Here is a 27158-nt window from a genome sequence, read left to right on the forward strand (position 1 = left end):
CAAAGTACTGTGATTTAGAATATCAACTAATTAATCTTGGTGAGAACTAAGAATATATATTTGATGTTGCGAAGCTAGAGCAACGCTACTTGTTGTGTCTGAAGCAACGCTATTTGTTGTGTCTGAAGCCAACAAAATGATTTCACTAGCTTCAGGATGTATTTCCTCCTAAAACATTTTCAAATGAAAATTAATTCACTCTCATTAAAAAAAATGTTGACAAGAATAAAGCAATATAATTATAAGTTCAAATAATTGGGCATTTCATTACAACTAAAAGATGTTGACAAGAATAAAGCAATATAATTATAAGTTCAAATAATTGGGCATAGGTATAATTAAAAATCATAAATGTTTAGTGTGAAAAATCAAAGAGAGTGTGAGACTTACAAGGCAACAACAATTATTGAAATTATAATTTTATGACAACTATTCAAAAAAATAAGAATAATTAACCTGAAGTTTTATCAAATAATTTAATAAAATGGGATAAAAGAGAGGGGAAATGAAGGAAAAATTAAGTATATTGAATGAAAAAAATGAAATTAAGAAAATTAATTAAATTGATACACTTTAAGGTGGTCAAGTCGGGCAAGGCTAGGTTATAAAATCAAAATATTTAGAATACCATGCAAAAGATGCACGTGCAGCGCATTTTATACAAGTATCATACACGAGATGCACGTGCAACGCATAAGATGCACGTACAACGCACAAAATACACGTACAGTGCACGAGATGCACGTAATACACTTATTCTACCTTTACGCCAAAAATTGTTACTGTACATGTTTTACTTATCTTAGAAAAGACGTATCACTTGAGAGTAGTGTACAAACGTACTTATTTTTTACTTGTAATTCTAGTTATAATTAAGAATGAATACAACAGGCTCCACTTCAAATAATTGGGCATTACATTAAATTTTCACACAAAATTACTACAAATTATAAAGTTTTGAGAAGATAGGTAGAAAGTATGTACTTTGTCTCGAATGCTACTGGACAACTTTGTACTCGTCGCAACTTGATCAATCTCTTGAGTAATGAGATCTTTTTTTAATTCATTTTATTATTTCAAATCTTAACATGAAATCATGATAGAGATGATTTAATACAAACAATAGAAAAGGCACATAATGTATACCCACATTATACAAAATTTCAAATTAGTTATTGTATGGATATTAAATTAAGAATATCACTTATAGGTTCATATAGGATTTAGAAAAGACACTTATTCTTATCCTCCCAGAGCCTATAAGCAAAATTCGAAATCATTAAGTATGAATGTATAAAAAATCAAACAATATACGATCTATGAATGCTAGTGTATTACTACAATCTATTAAATCTCAAATATGAAAACAAAATCACAAAAAAATCAAACAATAGAGTTTAAAAGACGAAAAATCTGAAATACATAAAAAAGGGAAATTTCATTAAATACTTTGTGAATATGAAAACCTCACAAAAAAAAATCAAACAATACTATTTAAATACGGAAAATCCGAAATACAAAATACTTTGTGTTATGAAACAAAATCACAAGAAATCTCACAAAATACTTGTTTACTTCAAATTTACCTTTATCAATGGTTGAAAAGTCTTTTGAATTAACTGTGAGATTTCTTGAACAAAGTGTAGGAAATTAGAAGAGTTGATTTTATTGAACAAGGAAAGGAGATAACAATGATGAAAAAGGAAAGAGAGAAAAGAGCAATTTGGGGTAAGTGAGTAATGGTGGTATTTTATTTTTTATATTTTACGGGATGATGGAGTAAAAAAATGGACTAATTTGAGCTTGATTTGAGAAATAAAAGGGAAAAAATTAATTATATTAGGATACAATTTATTTTCTAAAATATTGACATATTGATATTTTTAATAATTATTTTAAAGCGTAGATATTTTTAATAATTATGTAAGGGATTGTGACTAGCTTGCTAATTTTCCCAAAAAATAAAGAGAGAAATTTGGGCCCAGGTCCGATTTTTTGTCTGCCTCGACTAGTACTTGGGCCTAATTTCGTTTTTGGGTCTTTGTCCCACTTTTCCTGTCCTAGAAAAAAGGGAAATTACGTGGAAAGACCATCCTTAAGACTTAACTACATAAATAATAGTATTTTTTCAGTATTACAAATATGAAAGTTTTTTTTACATATATAGCAGTTTAAAGAAGTTGAAAAGAAGTTGAAAAGATAATAATAATTATTATTAATATATATAGATATATTAATTATCTATATTTATTAAATAAAAAAGAGTACGGTTGGTCACACTATTTGGGCAGTTATCAAAGTTTGTCTCTTATGATAGAAACTTACTTTATTGTTTTTTCACATACTTCAGGTAGGAATAGTATTCAATGTTGTGAGTTTCATTCAATTATTTTTGTACGTTGTTTGCGGTAAGCTTCATCTTCGGTAGTAATTGATGTACATTGTTTCTTTTTGTACACAGTAGTTTGAAAATGGCGAAGGAAGATTCATCATCTGAAATGGAATTACACGATAAATTTGTTGAGATGGTAACACCAGTTGGTGAGCCTAACTTTCGTTTGTTGTCTCCAACACCTATGTCTCATTCAAACTGTCGTAACATCCAAAGTGTTAGCGTTTTGCCATTACCGACAGTTGATCATAGTGTTGTTGATCGACAAAATGAGGAGAGGTCCAAGGAGTACCTGAGAAGGAGAAAGTTAGAGGAGATAAAAAAAAGGAAAATCTATTGCATTTGATCATGAAGATCAAGATCGGAGTGTCAACGTCAAAAGGAGAAAATTTATTGAAGTTGCATCACAAAAATCTAAATTGAAGGTATTGTATTCATGAGACTTAGGCGTAGTAAAGTATTTTGTAGTTTGAAATTTTTTTATTAAATTTTGAGGCTTGTTTAGTAATATTCACCAACAAGTGTATGTTACTTTAATATGGGTGAATTGTCTTTATGAACAAATAATTCTTTTACGAGCATATGTTCCATAAGAGCATACTAATTGCAGCCATGTAACTTTTATACTATTGTCACTATTAATTTTAAAGTTTTCAACTTTGTATTGTGCAGAATTGGAAATTTTATTTTGAAGTTGGCAAACATAAAAAACCTAAGCTTGGGCTCCTAATCTAGATTTCATCAAATCATTTGAAGAGAAGTTGACCAAGAGTCAATTACAAATATTTAGTGATACATGTTTTAGATTTTTTTTTCTCAAATTGCCTCCAATGATGCTTCAAACACAATTGATACATTCCTTATTGATGATGGAGGTTGTTCAAGAAAAAACTGATGAGATTTGGCTACTAGTGAATGGTTCATTGATACATTTTGGGTTAGGTGAATTTGCCATTTTGACAGGACTAAAATGTAATGGAGTGGCGCACAAAAATTGTATTTCACGGGAAAAAAATGACTTGATCGATCGTTGTTTTGCTGGCATTAAAAAGATTATTGTTCAAACAGTAGCTGATTTTTTTGAAGGTAAACGTTGGACAACTGATCAGGACGCTGTCAAAATTTTGATTCTTCATTTTATCAACACGTTTTTATTGTGTGACCTCCCTGAAAATAAAGTACCTAATTGGCATTTTGAAGTGGTAGAGTCTAGTGAGTATGAAACTTATCCATGGGGAAAATTAGTATTTCATGAGACCTTTGCATCTTTGAAAAAAGTTTTAAGAGGAAAGATCGGAAAGAATTTAGTAAATTGTTTGGATTTCCTCTGGCATTTCAAGATTGGTTTTATGAATATTGTGCGCAATCAAATGAACAATTTGCTATTATGATTGGAAAAAGAATTCCACGAATTTTAAGTTGGAAAGTGTTATACCATATATTTTAAAAAGTTAAATCAGATACACAACTCTTAAATATGGTATTGAATAATTATCTTAAAATTTAAACTTCTTAATTAAAGGTGCATTAACAATTCAACCTTCCTCAATCTCCTTTGCCAACAATAACTCGCTTTCACCTCCAACGTCCTCCACCATATTTTCTCGTTTCTTCAATCCTCTCAACTCATAATTTCTTCCGAATATCTATCAAAAACGAGTTTTGTTTCATTAACAAATATCTTTATCTCTCATCCACCTCCCCCAATATTCTCCGCCAATAGTATCTCCCTCCCACCCCATGTTAAAATTGCACGTTCTGAACATGCCATTAAATTAAAGCAACCACTCTTGTTGCAAACCATACTACTTGTAATTTGTCTTGTTTCTTTCTTTCCTCCATTTTTACTACTTCTTTTGGCTCCTTGTGCCCTAGATCGGCTTGAATATTGGTGATTTTATTGTTGTTTTTTACCCCATTTTTTATTTTTCTTTCTATGAAGAGTGAGGAAAGATGAAAAAGAGTATGAAAAAGTTTTGTAATGAGATGGTAGGTTGTATGTTTCATTTCGTTTATCTGAGATGATTATGTCATGTATCTAGTTAGAATATTTCATGTATCTTATTTATTTATTAAATGTACATGTATTTTCTATTAAATATATATGAGTTGTTTTCTGTCATGTATCTGAGCATGTTATTTTATGTATATGAGATTTTTCTGTCGTGATCTAGTTTGTTTTCTTTTGTGTATCTGAGACGGTTATGTCATGTATCTGATCATACTTCAATGAAATCGTTGTAGATCTTAATTTTATGAAACTATGGCAATCACAAATTTATTGGATACATACTTCAGATACATAAATAAATTTCAAATACATGTATCTGAATATGCTACATGTAATTGGTACATAATTAATACATCTTAGCCACTAAGTATGTATCATATACAGATACACCTAAGGAAATTGGATGCATGAATCAAATAATACTTCAAATACATTAGTAAAAGACATGTATCCTGATCCAGTTAATTAATGATTTTGATTTATATAAGATTTCCAAATCAAGGTTTGTATTTAGTTCAAAAACAACAATATACTTTTATCAGATTATTCAACAAAGTAACAACCAACTAGAGTGCGAGAAACATGTTGTTCTCTAAACATGAAAATTGAAATTAAAAAATCTCGAAATTCAAAGAAACAAATTCAAATTTCTAAAAATATTTTTTTTCACTTTTTTGTTGCTAAAATATAAATGGAAGAAGTTAAAATATTTTTGAATTTTTAGAAGTTGTTAAACACGATATATTTAAAATCTGTTAAAGGAGTGATTTCCTCCTTAAATTAAGCATTTTAGTTGAAATTAGAGTCCTTAATTAAACATGTATCCTGCTTTGTCAATTCCTCGGATACATGTATCCGTCGAATTAAGATACATGTATCCAACTAACGAAAATGTGGTAGAGGAAGTAATATTCGAGATTACCGTGAATACGTGTAATTGGAATCTAAACTAGTGAAATTTATGTTGTTTACCTAAAGAATGACAGGGGCTTAGACCCAAAATAACAAAATACAACTTCAAAATATAGGATTGGCTTTTTGACCCAAATATGTCCCAATACACAGCATATACACTTGGTGTATATTGCTGGCTCCAATTCATGCATTCTTTAGTGTATACAACAATTTATACGAGCTCTCGGGACCTGTTCTTCGATTTTCGGGGACTTGTTCTTCGGTTTCACTTGACCCGGTTGACTCAATAAAGTAAAATTGGATCTTTATGGCCCAACCGAAATGCAAAGGGGAGGGAAAGTGTCCATAATGGACTCGGATGACACCACGTGCAACAAAACGATAGTAAGGATTAGTACCCGAAAATAATAGAGCAACAATATATCTAAAGCAAGTCATAGCAACCCCTAAACCAATATAAAGCAAATAACTCGGTTGAACTTAAACAACATGGATCTAGATAACGGGATACAAATTCCAAAGACACTAAATACTCAAGTCATGCTAATGAGAAAATAACGACTATTTAAGCTACTGTTTTAACGCTTAAAAAAACCAATGCAAACATATACTAACCAACTTATTTAATGAGAAGACATGCCAATAAAGGATGCTGACAACTAAAGCCAGATTTTCAAATTCAGTCACATTATATGGAGCACCACAACTTAAAGAAGTAATTAGGAGAGTACATTGATTATTTCAAACAACAAATTAATATGATGGCCGGCAACAATACACATGAAAAACGAAAATTTATATATATATATATAAATCCATCATGCTTCCAAATAACTAAAAAAAAAAAAAAGAGAAACACGTAAACTATATTACTTCCTCCGTTTCACAAAGAGTGGTCTGGTTTGACTTGGCACAAAATTTTAGAAAATAAAAAAGACTTTTGAATCTTGTGGTCGTAAATTAAAGTTATGTCAAATGTACTAAATTGCCCTTCAATCTTGTGGCTTTAAACATGCCACGTGGAAAGCTGAAATTAAAATGTTACCAAAAAAGGAAAGAGGTCATTCTTTTTTAAACGGACTAAAAAGGAAAGGAGGTCATTCTTTTTTAAACGGAGGGAATAAGATTACCCTTTGATCGCTGTGTATTGGAAAGGGCGCTGGGTTCTTTTGTGAACAAGATTTTGGGCTGGGTCGGGTTATTGAAAGAGTGGGCTGGGAGAAATTTGGAAATGGGCTGGAGGAAGAGTAAATTGGTTGGGATGGAAATTGTTGATAAGTTGGGCTGCTGAAGGGTTGTGCAAGGGCCCAAAATCTTGGTCTTAAGATGTGTTTGAAGAAAAAGGTTAGATTTGACTATAATTGTAATAGAAATTAATTAACAATTTAGCCAAACGGATTAAAGAGGTAACCAAAAAGAATTAATTTTAGAAGATTTGACTAGGATTCAAATAGGAAGAATTAATATAATTAATTTATGAGCTTCTTAATCTTAACGAAATAAAATAATTAACTTAAATTATAAACTAATTAACAAGAAGTTATATTCCCAACTTTGAACTAAACTAATTTTAATAAGTTATTTAACTAAAAATGAAATTTTTTGAGATGATTTTTGAGAAATCGTAAAATGGCATAATTAGACATAATAATAAAAATGTAAGTGAGATCCAGTCTTTCATGTCTCCTACATTAAGTTCACGACTTATGACAAAAATCACATGTAAAACATTAAATTTCCTAAGCATGATATGCAATGTAAGTGGATTAAGAACTTCTAAAACATATAAATAGACAATCAAAGAGTAAAAAATTCAACTTATTGTACGAACGATATGCTACATTGAGAGGTCACTGCTGCCACAACCTCATTTGGGAACCAAGCCACAAAAAACGCTTCCAATTAGGAGAAGAACTAACCTGATAATGAGTACTGCCTTCCTTCCCCAACATTGAATAAGTTTCAGGTAATCCATGTTAATGGAATGAACGGGCCTTGCACAATAGATGTGAAGAGCATTATTCAGATATTGAGATAAATGCGAAATTGTTTATCGTGGCCAATGAATGAGACTTGCACAATAGATGCGAAGAGCATGAGCCGGATAATGAGATAAGCACAAAATTTATTTATCGTGATGTTCATTATTCTTAGTGGATTTCTTCTGAGAATGTGACCAAGAAGTCATTCCTCAAATCTTAGTGAATTTCTACTTAAAATGTTATCGGATAATGACATACGAGATATACATACATCACACGAGATACACATAAGATGCATGGGATGCACGTATTGCACTAGTTCAACCTTGATTTCAAAAATTGATCGCTACGGAAGCCACCTAAAATTTGTAAGAGGGCAGTCGTAGGACTTGGAATGAATTTTGAAAAATGTCAAGTCTTAGATGTTGACCTACGAATGAACATGGCGAATTGTAGAGTGTAATACGGGTCATAGAACTGATCCGTAGAGATGATTAAGAGAAGTGAGTTGAGACCTCTGGTCTACGAGAGGGTTTGATGGGTAGTAAAATGTTCTACGAGTCGTAGAAGGTACCCGTAAAAGTGATCCAGACTTAGTGAAATTTTTTAGACTTTAATTTGGACTCTACGGAAGGGTCTACGGACTGTAGAGTGGACGATGACCCATAGGGAGGTTTCGTGGAAAGTTGGCTGGATTTTGGGTTCTAGTAGTTACGTCTACGGTTGACCTGTACGATCCGTAGGAATTCCTACGAACTATAGGTCCAAACAGTAAAGTGTTCCGTCAGTTTTCAATTAAGGGTGTTTTGATCTTTTTCTACCTAATTAATCTCTAAACTATGTGATTTTAGCCCTATAACTATCTTTATAATTGTTTTAACTCTTCAAAACCTAACTCATTCCCTCTCATTCATTCAAACTCTCAAATTCTCTTAAAGGGTTCTTCTCAAATTCTCTCAAGAGCTCTAAGGTGAAGAACTAGGGTTTTATCTAACTTCAAGGTTACTTGCTCCATTGCTAGGGCTTTGATTACCTAAGGTATGTGGGAATTCATCAATGAATCCCTTTCATCCATTGGGTTCCAAAAGAATCTCAAATCTCCAATTAATTTCACCCAATTCTCTTAGGGTTTTATGTGATTCTCCAAGGGTTCAATTTATTGTGATTCAATTACTTATATTCAATCTTATTAGGCATGATTAGATACGATTACATGATTTTCATTGATTTCACATGAACTCGTGTATGTGCCTATTTTATGAATTATGAATCATGCTTATGAAGTTATGAATTTTGATTATGAAATATATGCATGTTTTATGAAAATAATGTAATGAACTAAGGATGCTTTTGAGATAAGTATCAAAGATTTGTGAAAGATTTTCTCACATATGAATGAAATCATGATTTAGATTCTTAGAAAGGTAAGTGTCTTATATGAAAGTTTATGAAATCATGATTTTGAAATGAGCTACTCCATTATGACTTATGATTTGATTAGTAGTTTTAATTGTGTCTTTCCAAGTGTTTTGATACGATTATGATTATGTCTTTTCCGTTGGGATTAACTAATTAGCACCAAGAGGACTTTGGAACGGAGGCCTTACTGCTAGTAGAATTTTGGTCTTTAGTAGCAATTCTCTTGTCCCAAACTACGTGCCCCCATAGGATTATATTAAATGTCCTAGCTAGTAGATTCACCTTAGCAATATGCATGATACGGAGTCCCATCTTGAAAGTAGATTCTCCTTTTCGGTATGACGGTCATACCAGATTCTATGTTATACCTCATACCTCACATGGTCTTATTGTCAAATAACGTAAATATCCCACAAATGAACTATATTTTCTTCAAAGGTTTTATGAAAGTTTCCTTATGATTTTAAGTGTGCATTGAACTCGTTAATGATGCATGATTTCTCTATAAAGGCCCTTAATACATTTTAACTTGGTCATGCATTTCATGTTTAAAGTTCCCCATATTATCATGCCTCGTACTAATGCATATTTTTGCCTATATTATCTCATAAAATAGGATCCGACGCTCCTCTTCCTAGGCGTGTTTAGATCGGGATTGTTCAGCTTCTATTGCTTGGATTGGTGAGTCTTCATGGTTCGAGGGCAAAGTCATAGACACTTTTATCACTTTTATAGTCATTTTGATTTCAGACTTATACGTGGTGTATGAGTTACGTCCCAACCACTCTTATGATGTTAGAAAGGCTTATGTCAAACTTAGTAGTATTTCGCGTATATGTACTATGTTGATATCGTTTATGTTATCTCATGTTTTGAGACTTATATCAAATATATCTCTTAAATTGTATTTCATTACGTTATGCTTATGTCAAGTGGCTCGTCTAGGATCTCTCGAGATCCTATTCACCATGCACGTCTAGGGTGTACTTTGGGTCCTGACAGGTTTAGCCAACTAAATAAGTTCAGTATGCATTTAGCTTTAAGAACATGATTTTGGTTCCTTTCATTCCAGATGCACCAAAAACATTAACCAAATGTTTTTGATGGATTGACCAACTCTCTGTGAGTACTACCTTTTCATATGCTTATTCAATGTTGCTAGGCATGATCGAACGTAGTCCATTGATAGATAAAAACATATACCATATATATATATATATATATATTTCTTCATGACGTAAGTGCTTACTTTTTATTTTTGTCGATTCTGACTGTCTACATCTCTGCTATTTTTACTGTTGTCTTGTCTTCTTTATTCTGACTCATCTTTGTCTGAGTGTTTGTGATATATATATATATATATATATATAGGGGCGGATCTATGTATCACGATGGGGTGCCACGGCACCCAGTCGTCTTGATTGAAATTTTATATATACATGTATATATACGTGTGTATATATATATATATATACGCATAAAAAACTGTATGAATAATAAAATTGCTACCCCAGGCAGAAGTAGGCGCATGGTGCCAGTGGTTAAGGATTGAGGTTTTGGCTTCCTGGTCGCAACTTTGATTCTCTATTTTAGCTCATTTTTAATGCATTTTCCGTTTCTTTTGCAAAATAAAAATGTTGAGGCTTGGTGTCGAACCCACAATCAACACATGAAAAAACAATGCTAATACCATCATGGGAAACATTTGACTTTAATAGACACTATTATAGTATGGTATATGTAATCTTTAATATAATATAGTAATATGTGTAAAGATGGCAATTCAAATCCATATGATATCAAGTTATAGAAGTTCTAAATTTGATTTTTGCTGACAATTTTTTGTTGTAATTTTTTCTGTTTTTTTTAAGCATAGAAAAGTACTTCAATCCTCCATCTAAATTTATGTGACACATATTTTTTAAGTCTATCATGCTAATAAAAGAATTGGGACGGAGGGTGTAATAGTTAGAAGAAAAATTACAAACGGTTGAGACTTAACGAGTAATAATTTGATCGATTCAAACAACCTAACGATATGGCACCCACAACCTTTAAATTCTAGATCCGCCTCTATTAATATATTGCTATTTTATGATGCAAAAAAAGGTTTCTGAGTCCATTTTGCATATGTAAGATCCAAAACATCTCCTGAATATTGTTATGATTTATGAATGTAAGAAAAGAGAAAAACTGAACTTAGTGTGTGGGATATTTACTATAAATCTGATCCTTTTCAAACTTTACATGCAAATATTATCATATAATGCGATGATGACTGAGTGCACCTCTCTACGTGAGGTTAGATATTTGAATCTTATATTTATTTTGTTTTATTTTTCTCTCTAAAATTAGATAACATCTCTCTAAGTGGTTATTGGTAGCACTTTTGATATTTTAATTAATTCATATATATAGGTTAATTTTGGACCTATAATAATAAAATTTTAACAATTTTCAGTTATAAGAACCTAAATGTTGAACCGATCAACATTTTTATAATAGTACACCATCATCTCGAAATCCTAGATACGCCTCCATGAAAAGTTCAATTTGATGAAACCCGTTAAGCTAATGTTCTCTTTAGAATGGGGGCTAGGCGAGAGGATTCTCTTTCCTCTGCCTTGTTCATTTTTAAGCTAATGTTCTCTCATTGTGCTAGTTCAACTTTTTCTTGCTTGTTTCTTCCCTATAAAACCTCTCCCATCGTTCCTCTTTTTAAAGTGGATCATAGCATTATTTTTTGGAAAAATTACATAATTAGAAATATATATTTCAGTACCATATATACTATTATTACATATACTTTTAAAATTATATGAATCTATATATATATAAAGCTGAATATAGAAGATGATATGGCATCTCTCTATGGCCACCATTTCATTTTATCTTTTTCCTCAATTTTTTTATTTTTTAAATTCATTTCTTAATATAATAATCTACTAAATACCTCTAATGCATCTATTACCCTACAATTAAAGAGGATAATGAAAAGTTTTAACATAAAGAATATATTTATTGTTGCAATAGAAAATGAACAGTTGTAATGGTTTTGTAATCAACCAATAAAAAATATGTAGGAGATCACATAATATGTAAGTAACTTGACAAAATGGAAGAATCATTGGAAGAGAAGATTTACTACTTCAGGTAAATTAATTTTTGAAAAGTTTTACTACCTTAGATAGATCAAATTTTTGATTTGTTTGTACAAATAAACTAGGTTGGAGAGCACATATTCTGAAGGTAAATTGACAAAATGAAAGAATCATTGCAAGAGCAGATTTACTCCTTCAGGTAAATTGAATTTTTGCTTTATTTGTGTAAATAAACATTATGCAAATCAAGAACTCATAGCAAGAGATGTTTTACTAGCTCAGACAAATAAAAAAAAATTGATTTGTTTGTATGAATGAATTCGTTAGAATATACCTGTGTAGATTTGACCATTTTATGCCAACAAGAATTACAACAAGCGGATCTAGCAAAATAAGAATGAAATCCTATTTAAGAATTCAATATACTTGAAGATCGAAAAACATCAAAATGTCTTCTAACATTCAACTTGTGAATCGTGGAAATGATGTCACCATGACATATTAATTCTCTCATTCTTTTCTTTTTGATTTACAAATAATGACAGCTCTCTGAAAGCTAATTTAGAGATGAGGAGTAGAGATCTCATAATGAACAAAAAATTCGCCGACTCTTTCACTTTGTCTCTTTTTCTAATGATGATGGAATGTTATCTCTTCATGTAAAGAGAAAGAGGCAGTATCTCAAGATTCTTTCGAAGATTTGATCTAAGAAGAAAAATCATGTAATAATGATTATTCTTTAAAATAAAAGCATTTTGAAAGGATTTTGCACTATAATTCCTTCTACAAGAAAATATATATTGAGAAGAAGAAAATTATTTTGATTGAGAAACTTATAGAAAGAATGATACGTGGTTCAAGGGCAAGAAGAATTATTTAGAGAGAGAATCAATTTATTTATAGAATTCCTATTAAATTAGGAAGGAATAAGGAGAAAATAAGGAGAAATGTATATTCTAATTCCTTTTTCTTCAAAACGTTTTTTTATTCCCCCCTCCCTTAAAAACGTTTTTTGTTTAATTTTTCCTTATTTAACTTTAATTAAAATTTGTTATATTTTCTTTTATATATTTTCAATTGAAGTTTTTTTTATTTTCTTTTATATATCTTTAATTAAATTTTATTTCTTAAAATTATATATATATGACGTGATATTTTTTAGGCCTGAAATTTTATTTATATTTTTGCATTTTTTTGTTTTTAAATTTTATATTATTTTTTAAAATTCTAAAAGACTGAAAATTTCACTATCAAATTTTATTGAATATCAAAGTGACCATATAGAATTCCATTCATCATCAATCATTCTGTTTTTTTTTACTTCCTTACCTTAATTTGATGATTACTCTCATTTATATCATTTCCTTAAATCACTTTTTTTTTGTTTTTTAAATTTATCTATCTATAAGGTATTGAAATAATATGGAAAGTTATAAAAAAAAGATTGATTCTCTTTTTTTTATAAAAAAGAATAATATGATAGTTTGAAAAAGAATGAGAAGGCAAGGCATGAAATTGAGTAAAAAGTAAAAGAAAGGAAAAGAAAAAAAAGGAAAAAATAATAATTAAAAATACTACCATAAAAGAAAACATAAAAAAGGAAAGAGAGTTATATGTTACTCTTTGTTTTATTTTGTTTTACTAATTACATCATTCTCTTTCTATTTTTTATTTAACATTAAAATAGAAATTTTTTTATAAAATATATAAACTAAACTTTCAAAGAATATTTTGATTTTTATTAACATAGCGCATAAATAAAAAAATATTTTAAAAATCAAGAATAGGAGAGAAAAAAATAATTATAATTCTTGATCAAAGAAATATTTTTCATATAAATTTTATAGATAATTTTTTTTAGAAAGTATAGAAATTTCATAAAGAATATTAAATTATGATAAAAAGAAAGAGAGATGAATAAAAAAAATCTTGGGAAACTTTAAAAATAAAAGGTAGAAAGAAAAAGTAATAAATTGTAATAATGTGAGGAGAGAGATAAATAAAATATTTGATTTTTTTTTAATTTTTAACTAATTTTTTAGATTAAAATATAAATAATTGTAAAGAAGAAAATTTTCGTGAATAATAATAAGAATAAATTATGATGATAACGAGGAGAGATAATAAAATTTTCATTTTTAAAAAACTATAAAAATAGAAGGTAAAAAAGTGAATTTTAAAATAATAATAAATTATAATAATGATGAGGATAGATGAAAAACAATAAATTGTAGTAATGATAAGAAGATAGATAAATAAGGTAAATATATTTATCATAATCATAATGTAAAGGTGTGTACTATAAATATGTTAAACAATTACTACTAATTAAGATAATATTTATAACTTCTTTTGAGTTTTAACCATAAATATAAATAAGAAAAAAACATTTAAAAGTCAAGAAAAGGAGAAAAAGGATAAATTAAATTCTTGGTAAATATATATATATATATCAAGAGAAAAATTTAAAAGAAAAGAAAAGTATTTATTTAAATAATAATAATAATAATAATAATAAATTAATAATAGTGATAATAAGGAGAAGAAATAAATCAGATTTTCTTTAGACAACAAAGGGGAATTTAAAAAAATGTTTTATAGCAACAACGAGAAAAAACAAAAAAGCAATTATAATAAATTATACCAATAGTGCAGAGAATGATAAATAAAATATTTAAGATCTATTTTTTTAAAAATAAATTATAAATCAAAGGAAAGAAAATAATTAAGGAAAAAAAGAATTTTTGAATAAGAAAAATTAATTATGATAATAATGAGGAGAGATCAGCAAGAATTTTTATTTTAAAAAACTATAAAAATAGAAGGTGGAAAAAAGTAAATTGTAGTAGTAGTAATGAAGAGGAGAGGTGAAGAGAAATAAATAAAATATTTTTAATTATTTTTTTTTTTTTTGCAGATTTTATAAACCAAAAGATAGTAAAAAATTTCAAAAAAAATAAAATAAATGATAATCCTGACCAAAGTGAGGTTCTACATTAGTCTTTTATCTTCCACCTTTATATTTTCCTAAATTGAGATATGAATTATTAATTATAGTACTTAATAATGATTAATAAAAAAATTAATGTTTGTGCGTAATTGCAATACAGATTTAAAATTTTTCTTTTAACTTGTGTTGCAATTTATTTCAATTTTCTACATTGAATAGATGAATTTTCGATGAATATTATGTATGATAAATAGTTAAAAAGTTATATTTTTTATACAAAATTTACTTCTGCGACTTTGCTACAATAAACATTTAGCCTGATGACCATTGTGTTCTTTTCATTTTGTTCAAAAAATCAAACACATCATACAATATTTAATACTGTATGAGCCATTTTTTTCAAGTGCATCAACAATTCAGCAAAACGATTATGATTCAATTAAAACAAAATATTTATTATTTTAAATTACAATTCTAGTCAATAGCAAAAAAAATTCACACTATATTGAATTATTTCAACATTTATTATTACATTGCTTAAATTGTATTTAATAATAACTAGAACTTAAAATTTAAATCTATTTGAATTTAAAAATTAGAAATGATTTTTAAAATATTTTTGGTATTCAGATATAAGAAATGATTTATTTAAATATTTTTAATTATTTTTTTCTCATCGCGCGAAGCGCAAACATATTCACTAGTTCTACCACTAAATAAGAGTTTCCTATCATATATTGAGAAAGATATACTTAGAATTATGTATTTTTGCTACTGATACACTAAAATAGGGAGAGAGGCGAGCGAGACATGAAAGGAGGTGAACGAGATTTGTTATGTATCTCAGGTACATGTGAATCACTAGATACGCACTAGATACATATATATGTATGTATCTGGTGTGATTCACATGTATGTGAGATACTAGATACATAGGAGAGTGACAAGCGAGATGGAAGAGAGGCGAGCGAGATTTGTTATGTATCTCAGATATATCCAAATTCACTTTGATACAATGTATCTAGAATAAATTACACCTAATTTTGACCTCATGTATTCTAAGATACATGTAGTTGCACGTATCTGAGGCGCCAAAAGCTGATAAGATACGTAATATTGCAAACTAGAGTGTATCTAAGTAATTAACTCCTAAATGGGATTTATGTAAGTTCTTTTTAGGATAAACTACCTTATTAGACATACATCATTACTATATATACTAATATTATCTTTACTTTTAAACAATTACATATATTACCACTTTTAGTATTTTATACCATATATTAATATATTATTTGAAAATACAATTAGATACCCACATCCCTTAAAACTATCATTGATTAATTATCTGTTTAAATAACTCTTTCACTCCAAATCAACCACTATCTCTTAATTCTCCCCTCCCATGTTTATCACTCAATTATGTCTCCTCCTTTCTGATTCAAGAATTTCACCTTACAATTTCATTTCAACAATAGTTAATCTACTCTCTTCTTCTCAAGATATCATCACCATAAATTCTCCTGAACCCAAATATTTTTTTGTATTGTTCATCTATCACGAGTTCCAATCACAGTAATTGCTATAGAGAAAACTTTCAATTCATAGTGGGTCTTGATTGTTTGTCTCCGAAAGAAATGGATCTTAGTTTTGATTAGGTTATGCCACAGCGCAAAAGGATCAAAGGGAATATTGTAGAGAATTTTTGTTTGTTGGTGTTCTTCTAAGACTTTCTTTGGTTACTGTGATATGGATGTGGTAGTACCAATATTACTTTGATATAGCCCTTGAAACATGTGAATCCAATAAGTAGTAATCTTAATTAAGATCTGCGTTGTATTTTTAGTAATGGGGTAACTGAACATGTATATGTATCCACTATTAAATTTTGGATACATGATTTTTAACAACACAATGATATTAATGATACGACAGATACTCTACAGTCGTGATTTGTTCATAGATTCATGTGTTCCAACTAAATTTCATATTTAGATATACATAATTAAATGTATATGCTTATTATGTATTCGAGATACATATTTTTAGATATAACGTATGAAATTTAGATACACATAATTAGATGTATATGCTTCTTCTTTTTATATATTCCATATTTAGATACACATAATTAGATGTATATGTTTACTATGTATTCAAGATACATGTTTTTGGATATAACATATGCAATTGATACTTGATACATCAAATTCATATTAGATACATATAATAGATACATGAAATTAATATTAGATATATATATATATATATATATATATATATATATATATATATATATATATATATATATATAGAGAGAGAGAGAGAGAGAGAGAGAGATGCATAAAATTAATACTAGATACGTATAACAAATACATGAAATTAATGCTAGATACTTCTATGATACATATGAATGTACTTGTATGACACTCATGTATCTAAATGTTTAGTTTGTTGGATAAATCATATATTGATAATAGATACATCAAATTAATGAATTTATTATTTTAAGAGTAATAATTTGAAATTAATCAAATTACATTACCAAAATATACATGTTTTTATCTTATATTAATAAAATTAATGAACTTACTATTTCAAAGAATAATAAAATGAAATTAATTATCCATGTATTTTGAAAATCCTCAATTACTCCTCTAATTAAGGAAATAAGTTACAACCAATTAATTTAAATAAATAAATTTTGTATCTCAATTTTAAAATTCGACAGATACATGTATCTCATGGATTCAGACTCATGTATCCTAATCATGAAATATGGTAGAGGAAGTAATATTTGAAACTATTGAGAATCTTAGTAATTAAGACCTAAACTAGTGGGATTCATGTGATTTGCCCTTCTTTTTTTTAATGATGAAGGCTTTGAAAGCCAAAACTAAGTGCTTGATTTTGGTTGTGTCGCAACGACACATTTGCATTTCATCAAAGAGATTTTGTTCCTATAGCAAAAGTGAAAAAGAATTGTTGTTATTGTCTTTCTAGCTTCTACTCATGATCACAACATGCATTTAAGTGTCATCTCTCTAGGAAGATCGAAAGAATGTGTGTACAATCTTTGCGTTGGTAACGTATTCAATATTGCTTTTAATTTTTAATTTTGAAAATTTTATCTTCCGCGCATAAAGAAATGAATCTTGGACTCAAAAGTTAGATCGAAAGAAAGGATTGTTTGAGGCCATCTAATGAGTCATATCTCTTTTTCATTTTATGTGGGACTATTCAACACACCGATTTAACATTTTCTTCCCTATGCTTTAGGGCACACAAATTTGTGGTGCAGACAACAACCAATGGAGAGTCATAGCAAAGGATAAAACTTGCATAAACAACAGTATTAAAAGTTTTGTTTGAATTATTAAATAAAATTAACAAAACAGTGTAATTTTAATCAAAGTTTGCTAACTTAACAAAGTAATTAGCAATTGGAATTGCATGTTAAGACAATGAATCTAAAAGTCCATACAATATTAATTTAACGAACTTTAAGAAGATATTTTACTAATTAAATGAAAAATACGATGTATTATAGATACACGAGTCAATGCTCTTTCCACATCAACTGATACAAATTTTAAAAAAATCAGTCAATCATATTTTTGAAATTGTACTCACATTAAATACTAATGAAAATTATTGTGTTTTCCCCTTAAGTAACCTGATAGTGTAAAAAAAAAAACTTCAGTCCACAAAGTTTAAACTCATTAAGAAATGCAACGTTCAAATAGGAAAAGTTTTGACCATATCATATTGAATTGATTTGCATATCCACCTTAATTAATTAATGATAGGATCATTTAAAATATTTTGTTGAATCACTTACTAAGATTAGTCAAAGTCTTTGTACTTATAATTTAAAGATTAGATCATTTAGAATATTTATTAATCACTTACTAAGATTAATTAGTCAAAATCCTGTATTCATAATTTAAAGTCAAGATCATTTAGAATATTTTTTTGAACCACTTACAAAAATCAAGAAACAATAAATCATTGTTTCCAATGGCAATTTACCTCATCTCTCTTTTAGTTTCGATTATAGTTCTTTCAAATGTGGTCGAGAGCTATAAATACGTCGCAAGATCGAACTTTACGATTGAGGTATAATTTATATATGTTTGGACATTTCAAATTTACAAAAAATGTAAACGTAGTCAACTATGAACTTTTCTTCTTCGTACAAAAATCCTTTCATTTCTCTATGAAGGTCTTTGTCCAATGAAATTGCTTTTTTTTAGACTATTCATGGAGACTTATATGACTGTGTGGACATCTACAAACAGCCAACTCTTCTGCATTCAACACTGGGCTCAGAAAGAATTAAGGTATACATTTTTGTTATAGATATATTTTTACTTCTGAAGTATATATAAGTTTTGAATTAAGGTATATTCATTTTATTTAATGTGGAATACAAAAACAGATGACGATTGCGAAGAAGCTTGAAAGACAAAAATTAAAAGCTATGGAGCCAAAAAGGGGAAACGAATTGGATGGTTTCAAGGCGGAGGAATATTGGTTAAATAAAGAAGGATGTCCAATTGAAACTGTGCCGATACGTAAAATGACAAAGAAACAACTCCAAAGGGATCTAGATGCCTCCATGAGCTTGGGTAATCAGTACTTTGGATATAATTGGATTGATGTAAGTCTTCGATTACAAATCTCTTTTTTTTTTCTTTTTTTTTACTAAAGGTCCTTTAAAATGCCAGTTAATTTACTTTAAATCTAATCGGAGGCTAGGACAAACTACCCCTTCAAAAAATTTTGGTAATAAATTGAAACATAATAAATGAAAGAAATAAGGGCCTCTAATTCTAAATTGGCAGATATATAGTTTAATTTGATAGAGAAAAGGATGAAAAATATCTCTAATGTATGGCAAGCTAGACATTAAATGATATAAAATAATTTAAGTTCAGAAAAAAGTTATCTCATAATTGAAAAAATCTTTTAAAATTTTATATTCTTTCTCTCTCTAGAAATTTTATCAATTAACTTTTCCCAAATTTTATCCCTAAATCTCTTACTTCCCTTTTCTTCCAAATCTCTTTCCAAAAGTTGAGTAATATGTATGGCTTTTATGAAGCTTCAATTCTATTTTTATAATATAAAAATCTTAGAATAAAAGATTCCTTGATGGGACCAACTCACTCTAAGAAGGATGGCATCGTTATATAAGTTTACCATTGTGTAGCAGTTTAGAAATATTTCTAATTTATATTTGATAATGAAACAGTCTTCTTTTATATACATTATTAAGTTAATGAATTTTTTTCACACTAATCATTATACAGAGTTGCGCAAAAATATGGATGTATTATTAGTATATATATCTAGAATAATATAAATATATATTCTTAGTATTATTCTATACAAGCTAGTATACTGTATAGCTGAAATAATATGTATACATATTAATGTATATCATTATGTGTAACACATTTATTTGAAATACACTATGCTATTGCTAGAGTACATATAACGTATATTATTGTGTATATCACACATTTTGAGGCTGATGAGTAAAATGACTCAAACTTACCGAAATCCCACTAGTTTAAGAGCTAATTACTTAGATATACTCTAGTTTGCAATATTACGATTCTTACCAGATTACGGTGTGTCGAGCTACGTCCATATATATGTATCTTGGAATACACGAGGTCAAAATTAGATGTATTTTGTTCAAGATATATTGTATCCAAGTGGATTCACCTCCCTCCCGTCTCTCTCGCCACTCTCCTATGTATTTGGTATCCTAGATACATGTGAACCACACCATATACATATAATCTAAGTGTGATTCGAATGTATCTGTGATACATGACTATTGCATTCGTCTTTCTCTCTATTTTAGTGTATCTGTAGCAAAAATACATATATCTAGGTATATTTTCTTCAATATATTATAAAAGAAATTCTTATTAATGGCAAAATATATAATTATTCAAAAATATAAATAGAATTAATATATATGTTATGAATATATGTCAACATAAGGTAGTTTTTCCTAAAGGGCAAATTACAGAAATCGCATACTTTTAAGGCAAAATTACAATCTATCCCTTAAAAGTTTATAATTGCAGAAATCCCTCAAACGGATACAATAATATAAGCGTTGATACATTAATCTGATGCGTGAAATACAATAATATAAGCGATGATACATGCACGAGATACTAAATATAAGCACTGATACATTAATCTGATGCGCGAGATACAATAATATAAGTGCTGATACACTAATTTGATGCGCGAAAATGAGGGATTTTGGAAATTTATAAAACTTATAGGGAATAATGGTAATAAGTAAACTAAAAGGTGAAATTTCTATAATTTTTCCTTTCCTAAATGATACTGGGCGAATAACCTCTTTATAAATGGGCTGAAAATTCAACCCAATCCTTCTTAAATAAAAGATCGGGCTGGAGGGACTTTACGAGCCAAATCCATTTTAACAACTCTATGTATGTATAGTCTTTTAGGGAAAGTTACACATATATACCATCTAATATTAATAGTTTACTATCCTTGTAATTCCATTTCAATTTAGGGAAAATTACCTTATTAGACATACATCCATATTATATATACTAATTATATCTATACTTTTAAATAATAATGCATCTTACCACTAATAAAGAGTTTTTTACCATATATTGAGGAAGATATATACCTAGATACATATATTTTTGCTACCAGATACACTAAAATAGAGAGAGAAGTGAGAGAGATAGGGAGAGAGACGAGCGAGATAGAGAGAGAGGCGAGCGAGATATTTAGTCATGTATTCCAAATACATGTGAGTCACACTAGATACATACTACATATGTGTATCTGTATGTATCTAGTGTAATTCACATGTATCTCAGATACCAAATACATAGGAGAGTGACGAACGAGATGAGCGAGATAGCCATTTGTGAATATTATTTAATTGTGATCACCGTTGTTAGTCCTTATTTCATTAAAAAAAAAATACAAAGGAAAATAATGATCACCATTATAACCTCAAAACAATTTCCATTTCAGTCAACATATATGCAAGAAAATTATAACCTCTAAAAAACTTCATAAATCCATTTATTCAGCATTGCTACAAAACCACAACTTCATCCTCCCATCACACTTCCTCTCCGCACCAAGAAAACAATCACAACTAAAAAGAATAGAAAAGTAAATGTCTATCTATAACATAAAATATCATAACTTTCACAACTCTTGCAACAATTACACTGAAGAATCAACAACAATCCAAAAAAAGAGAGTAAGAAAACTCATATACAAAGAAGAAGAGATGAAGAATCAAATGTCAATCCTTCATAGATCCAAGTTTACACATAATATATATATAATGTATCATAATGTGTAAATACTCTGCTAATGCATTATTATATAGTGTATTTACGCTACCATATATGTTTATTATATAGATATAAATAGTGTATAAAGATGTATAAGTTTTGTATACATAAGCATATATATTATATAACAGTTATAAAAGTGTATATACACCTCTAATACATTTTTATACAATGTATATACACTCCTTAGATGAGTCATAAAACAAAATAGTTTTCTTCATTGCAACAATGTTAGAAACTCATCAGGAGGAGATATCGCTAAGCAAAATCACGACTATAAAATATCATTGAATCTAAATCGGAGATTACCTGGGCCAAAATCAAAATTGTTTTGAGGTTAAAGGGAATATATAATATGGTATTTGAAGGTGAACTAGATGCCAGATGAATCTTGAATTGTAAGCATACCGATTAGCTTAACTAATATAAGTGAGAAATTATATGAATTGAATAAAATTGGTTAATTTTATGTAAAAATTAGGCAAATGACATAGTATAAGAAAGAAATTACTTCCTTTCCCTACTCTTTCATTAATTACCAAAAATCCCTTTTTTTAGTGTTTTTCGAATACATAATATAGCAGTATAGATACTTAATATAGCAGCGCGGATACTTTAATTAATAACGGGCGGATACTTAAACTAATAAAGTATCCGGTTAAGTTGAATTGGGGGAAAATAAGGGATTTTTGTATTTTAGTAAAAGAGTAGGGAAATATTGAGAATAGGTAAAGAAGTGTTGTGTATTTAAGTAATTTTTCCTAATTTTATTGACAGAAGAATTGAAAAACATTGAATTTAGTTTGCAGGAATTAGGATACAAGCGACTCCACCAATAGAAAGATTTTATGGTGTCTCAGCATTTCTTAGTATATACAATCCTCAAGTAGATGGAAATGGTCCATACAGTGCTGCAACCATTTTTATTTCGAATGGGGAAGGGCAAAACGTCGAGGAGATACAAGTCGGATGGATTGTTAGTTGTCATTTCTTTATATTATTGAATCATCAATGGTAAATTTTCATATTGCATCTATACAATTTCAAAAGATTACAATTAGTACATATTCATTTTTTCAGGTGCATCCAAGTTTGAATGGTGACACCAGAACTCATTTGTATACCAAGTGGACAGTAAGTATATCTTTGATTGAATGACAAGTTCTTTTTGAAAAAAATGAAATAATCGAGAAATACATTGGAATAGGTGGATGGCTATCAGAAAACAGGATGTTACAACACTAAGTGTCCGGGATTTATCCAATTAAGTCGTGTAATACCTATAGATTATGCTTTTCCAAGGACCTCAGAAATAGAAAGCTATTACAAAGAGGAAGTGCTTCTCAGGTTGTATCAGGTAGGAGTATTATATATATGTTATGCTACACACTTTCAATAATTATTCTTACTATATACTTGTCTTTTATGTAAATAATCATACTTTTATCATTTTGTTAGACGGAATATTTTGATTATCATCTTACAATGCCGGTGATGAATGAGGAGATAGGAATGTGGCCCTATGAAGTGTTCGACAAATTGAGTGCAAATGCAGGGGACTTAGTGCAATACGGAGGGAAAGTGTACACACCAGGAGGTCAATATATTACGCCTCCTATGGGAAATGGTCAATTTAGGGGAGGGCATTGGCTGCACACTAGTTATATGCGCAAAGTCTTCTATGAAATAGAAGTAGATGGAATCAAACAGCAAGTTTCACCAGATGAATCTAAGGTTGAACCTCGTGAATCAAGGTGTTTCTACGAAGGCAATCATTATAACGCGAACGATGGCTACTGGGACTATAACTTCTTATTTGGGGGTCCAGGTGGTGGAGATCAAAGTGCATTTTGTCAGTATTAGAAAAAGGGAAAAACATTAGTACCTAGCAATTATGTAATATTGTATTTTTATTTGAATGAAAAAAACGCTTTTATAATCAACCTGGAAAATGCAGACAATATGATTGACGTTTTGGCTGATATTATGAGTTGTAAAGTGGAGAAATTCCCTACCATTTACTGGTACCCCTGTTCAGTTGTGGTATCTATTGATGTTAGTGTTTGGAAGTATATAAGTAGTCTGTCGCTAAAAAATTCAGCAAAACATGAGACTGGAGGTCGAGAATGGGTGCAAGACTGGAGGATCTATTGTGTCTATTCTGAAATTATCTGCTCTATCATACAATGATATTAGGGAAATGCCCCATACATATCCAAATTCCAATTGTAAGCACCACAAGCACATGTTTTGTTTGCCCATTCTTTGGCTTCTTCGCCGCCATCTGAGAGAAAGTTCTATGCTAAATCATATTGGTATGATCCAACATCAAGTAATAAATAGTCCCAAAAACTCTTTTGGTTGCTTTGTTTTTAATTTGATGAATATGGAGACCTAAAGACTTGGTCTATCCACTATGATTGTGACTAGTTTATTTTATCATTTGATTTTTGATTTCATCATCGTGCTCTTTGTTTCAAATTGATTCAGCCAAGCCACCCTTGTGTCCTGTTTTAAGCTCCTTTTCTCTTCTTTGATTGAGAGTGGAAGAAGGTAAGCATGGTACCTTAGGATAACAATATATTAGGAAAAATTTGCCATTGAACATGAGTTTTTCGCTTTTTTCAAATTTCTGAATGCCAAAGAAAGAGAAGAAGCTTGGCTCTTGCATACAGTTTCAAATATCTCTAGCTTTGTTGCTATGTCATACTAACATAAAAAAAAACACTCTCTCCGTACTACTAGTCGTTACTATTCCTAACGGGCAAATTATTCAACACTCCAGGCTATGGGGCAGCCGGAGGGAGAGAACCCTCTGAAAACAAAGCCCTTCTTGACAATCTGATTGCAGCAAAGATGGACTCCGAACTTTAAGCTAGAGGAAGATCTTCCTATAGCTCCAGTTTGGGCACTCTTTACCTCTTCATATGCCTAATTGGCAGATAGTGATGAGGGTACTCCTATTGATCTTGATATGGCTACTAAAACATTGAAAGGATTTACCCAAAAACTTAATTATAAAAACATGGGATTTCCAAGAATAAGAAGACAAGGAAACAATCTTCCAAAAAAAAAAGGGTAGCACAAATCAGAAAAGGGAATTAAAACACAACAACAACCCTCACGACCAAGATCTGAATACTATTTTTGATGAACTAATGGAGGAGGAAACTTCTCAAGTTCAAACTGAAGGTCTGGATCAAGTTACAGAGAATAAGCAGGAAGGAGAAAAGAACGAAAATCAAAAGGAGCTAGAGGATGACTGGGCTGAAGATAGCTCTTCAGAGGATGAACATGCGGAATGTCTTATTCAGAGTGTAGTTGGAGATGTTAACTGCAATCTTTCTAGTGAAGAAAGAATTGGGGAACAAGAGTTTGTCTTTCCTAGAATGACTTCAAGACTGTGGATTAACTGGTAATAGATTCACGTGGTGTAATGAGAGAAAACATGATAAAATTATATGGAAGAGGCTTGATATGGTGGTAGTTAATGACAACTGGAGTGATTTGTTTCCTATTACTGATGTTTTCCATCTTCCAAGAGTGAGCTCTGATCATTATCCCATATTAATTTCCTATGGGATGCAACAAGAGAATCATATGAAATATTTTAGGTTCTTGAACTTTTGGGTGGAACAAGCTGACTTTATTAATGTTGTGAAGGATAGTTAGATCTCTCATACTAAAGGAAACACATTCTGGGAAATACAACAGAAAATGATGAATATATACCAGCAAAGCCTTGAGCAGTTGGTCTAGAAACATCATTGGTGATACTTTCTTGAAGGCCCAAAAACTTGAGGATCTGATTAATCATTATGAAGACTCCTAGATGCAATCTCTCAATCAAGAGGGCATGATTATGCTCCATAGATACAAGGCTGAACGTACTGTCCATCATAAACAAATGGAAGCTAACCTGAAGTGGGATTTGGAAGGCGATGATAATACCAAAATTTTCCGTAGGAGAAGCAGACTTCATATCCAAAGTGAAGGAAATTGGATTCAAGGGGAGGATAATATTGGAACTGCAGCAGTGGATTTCTATCAGAACTTATTTGCTCAAGATAATTCCAGCATATATGGTTTTAGTCTTTATAATATCCCTCAGCTAGTCACTCAAGAAGTTAATGAGGCTCTGACACAAGGAGGCAACTTTCGACATAAATCCTAATAGCTCCCCAGGACCAGATAGATGTAGCGGCGGCCTCTTCTTTTTAGAAAGCTTGGGACATTGTTGGCAATGATTTGTTGGAGATGGTAAAGGCTGTTTTCAACTGAAAACAGCTCACTAGATTCTTTACTAATATGTCTAATTGTCTCTAAAGTCTTGAATAATAGATTAGTTAAGATTATTCCTAAATTGGTTTCTCCGAACCAAAGTGGCGAGCTATAGAGGAAAATGTACTGCTTGCTCAAGAAATTATCCATGATATAAAAAAGAATAACAAGGAGGCAATGTAATTTTCAAAATTGACATGAACAAAGCTTATGATAGAATTTCTTGGAATTTCATATGTGCTGTTATGAGAAAATGGACTTTAGAGAGGATTGGATCTTTAATATCTGGACTGGAACCTTCTGTCAAATATGTGGTACTCTGTTGTTATTAACGGAAAAAGACATGGTTTTTTCAAGTCTTATAGAAGGGTAAAACAAGGTGACCCTATCTCCCCGGCCCCTCAATTTTCATCATAGGCACAGTAAGATGCTCTCAATGGGAGGAAAAATTACTCTCATCAAACATGTTCTTAGAGCAATACCAGTCCATCTACTCTCTATCTGTCAGCCACCAAAGACTATAATACTACATATAGAGAAGATTTTTGCAAACTTTCTTTGGAGAAGCAATGAGGGAAGAAACAAATACCATTGGGTAGCCTGGAATAAAATGACTTTTCCTACTGAAGAAGGAGGTATAGGTGGTAGGTCCCTTCATGACATCTCCGAGAGCTTGGGTGCAAAACTATGGTGGCAATTCAGATCCAGAAATTCTATTTGGT

General features: G+C 30.0%; 1 protein-coding gene and 1 pseudogene across 1 annotated transcript in view; both read right to left on the minus strand.

Annotated features, from left to right (window-relative positions):
• LOC125833857 (sugar transport protein 4-like) overlaps positions 1–790 on the minus strand; it is a 33033-nt pseudogene extending 32243 nt beyond the window's left edge.
• The window catches only part of LOC125833971 (fructose-1,6-bisphosphatase, cytosolic), a 312269-nt gene that overhangs the window by 219767 nt on the left and 65344 nt on the right, over positions 1–27158 (minus strand). The window lies entirely within an intron of this gene.

The sequence above is a fragment of the Solanum verrucosum genome, unplaced genomic scaffold, assembly GCF_900185275.1.
Source record: "Solanum verrucosum unplaced genomic scaffold, falcon-dt-bn FXZP01000108.1, whole genome shotgun sequence".
In the NCBI taxonomy this organism is placed as follows: Eukaryota; Viridiplantae; Streptophyta; class Magnoliopsida; order Solanales; family Solanaceae; genus Solanum; species Solanum verrucosum.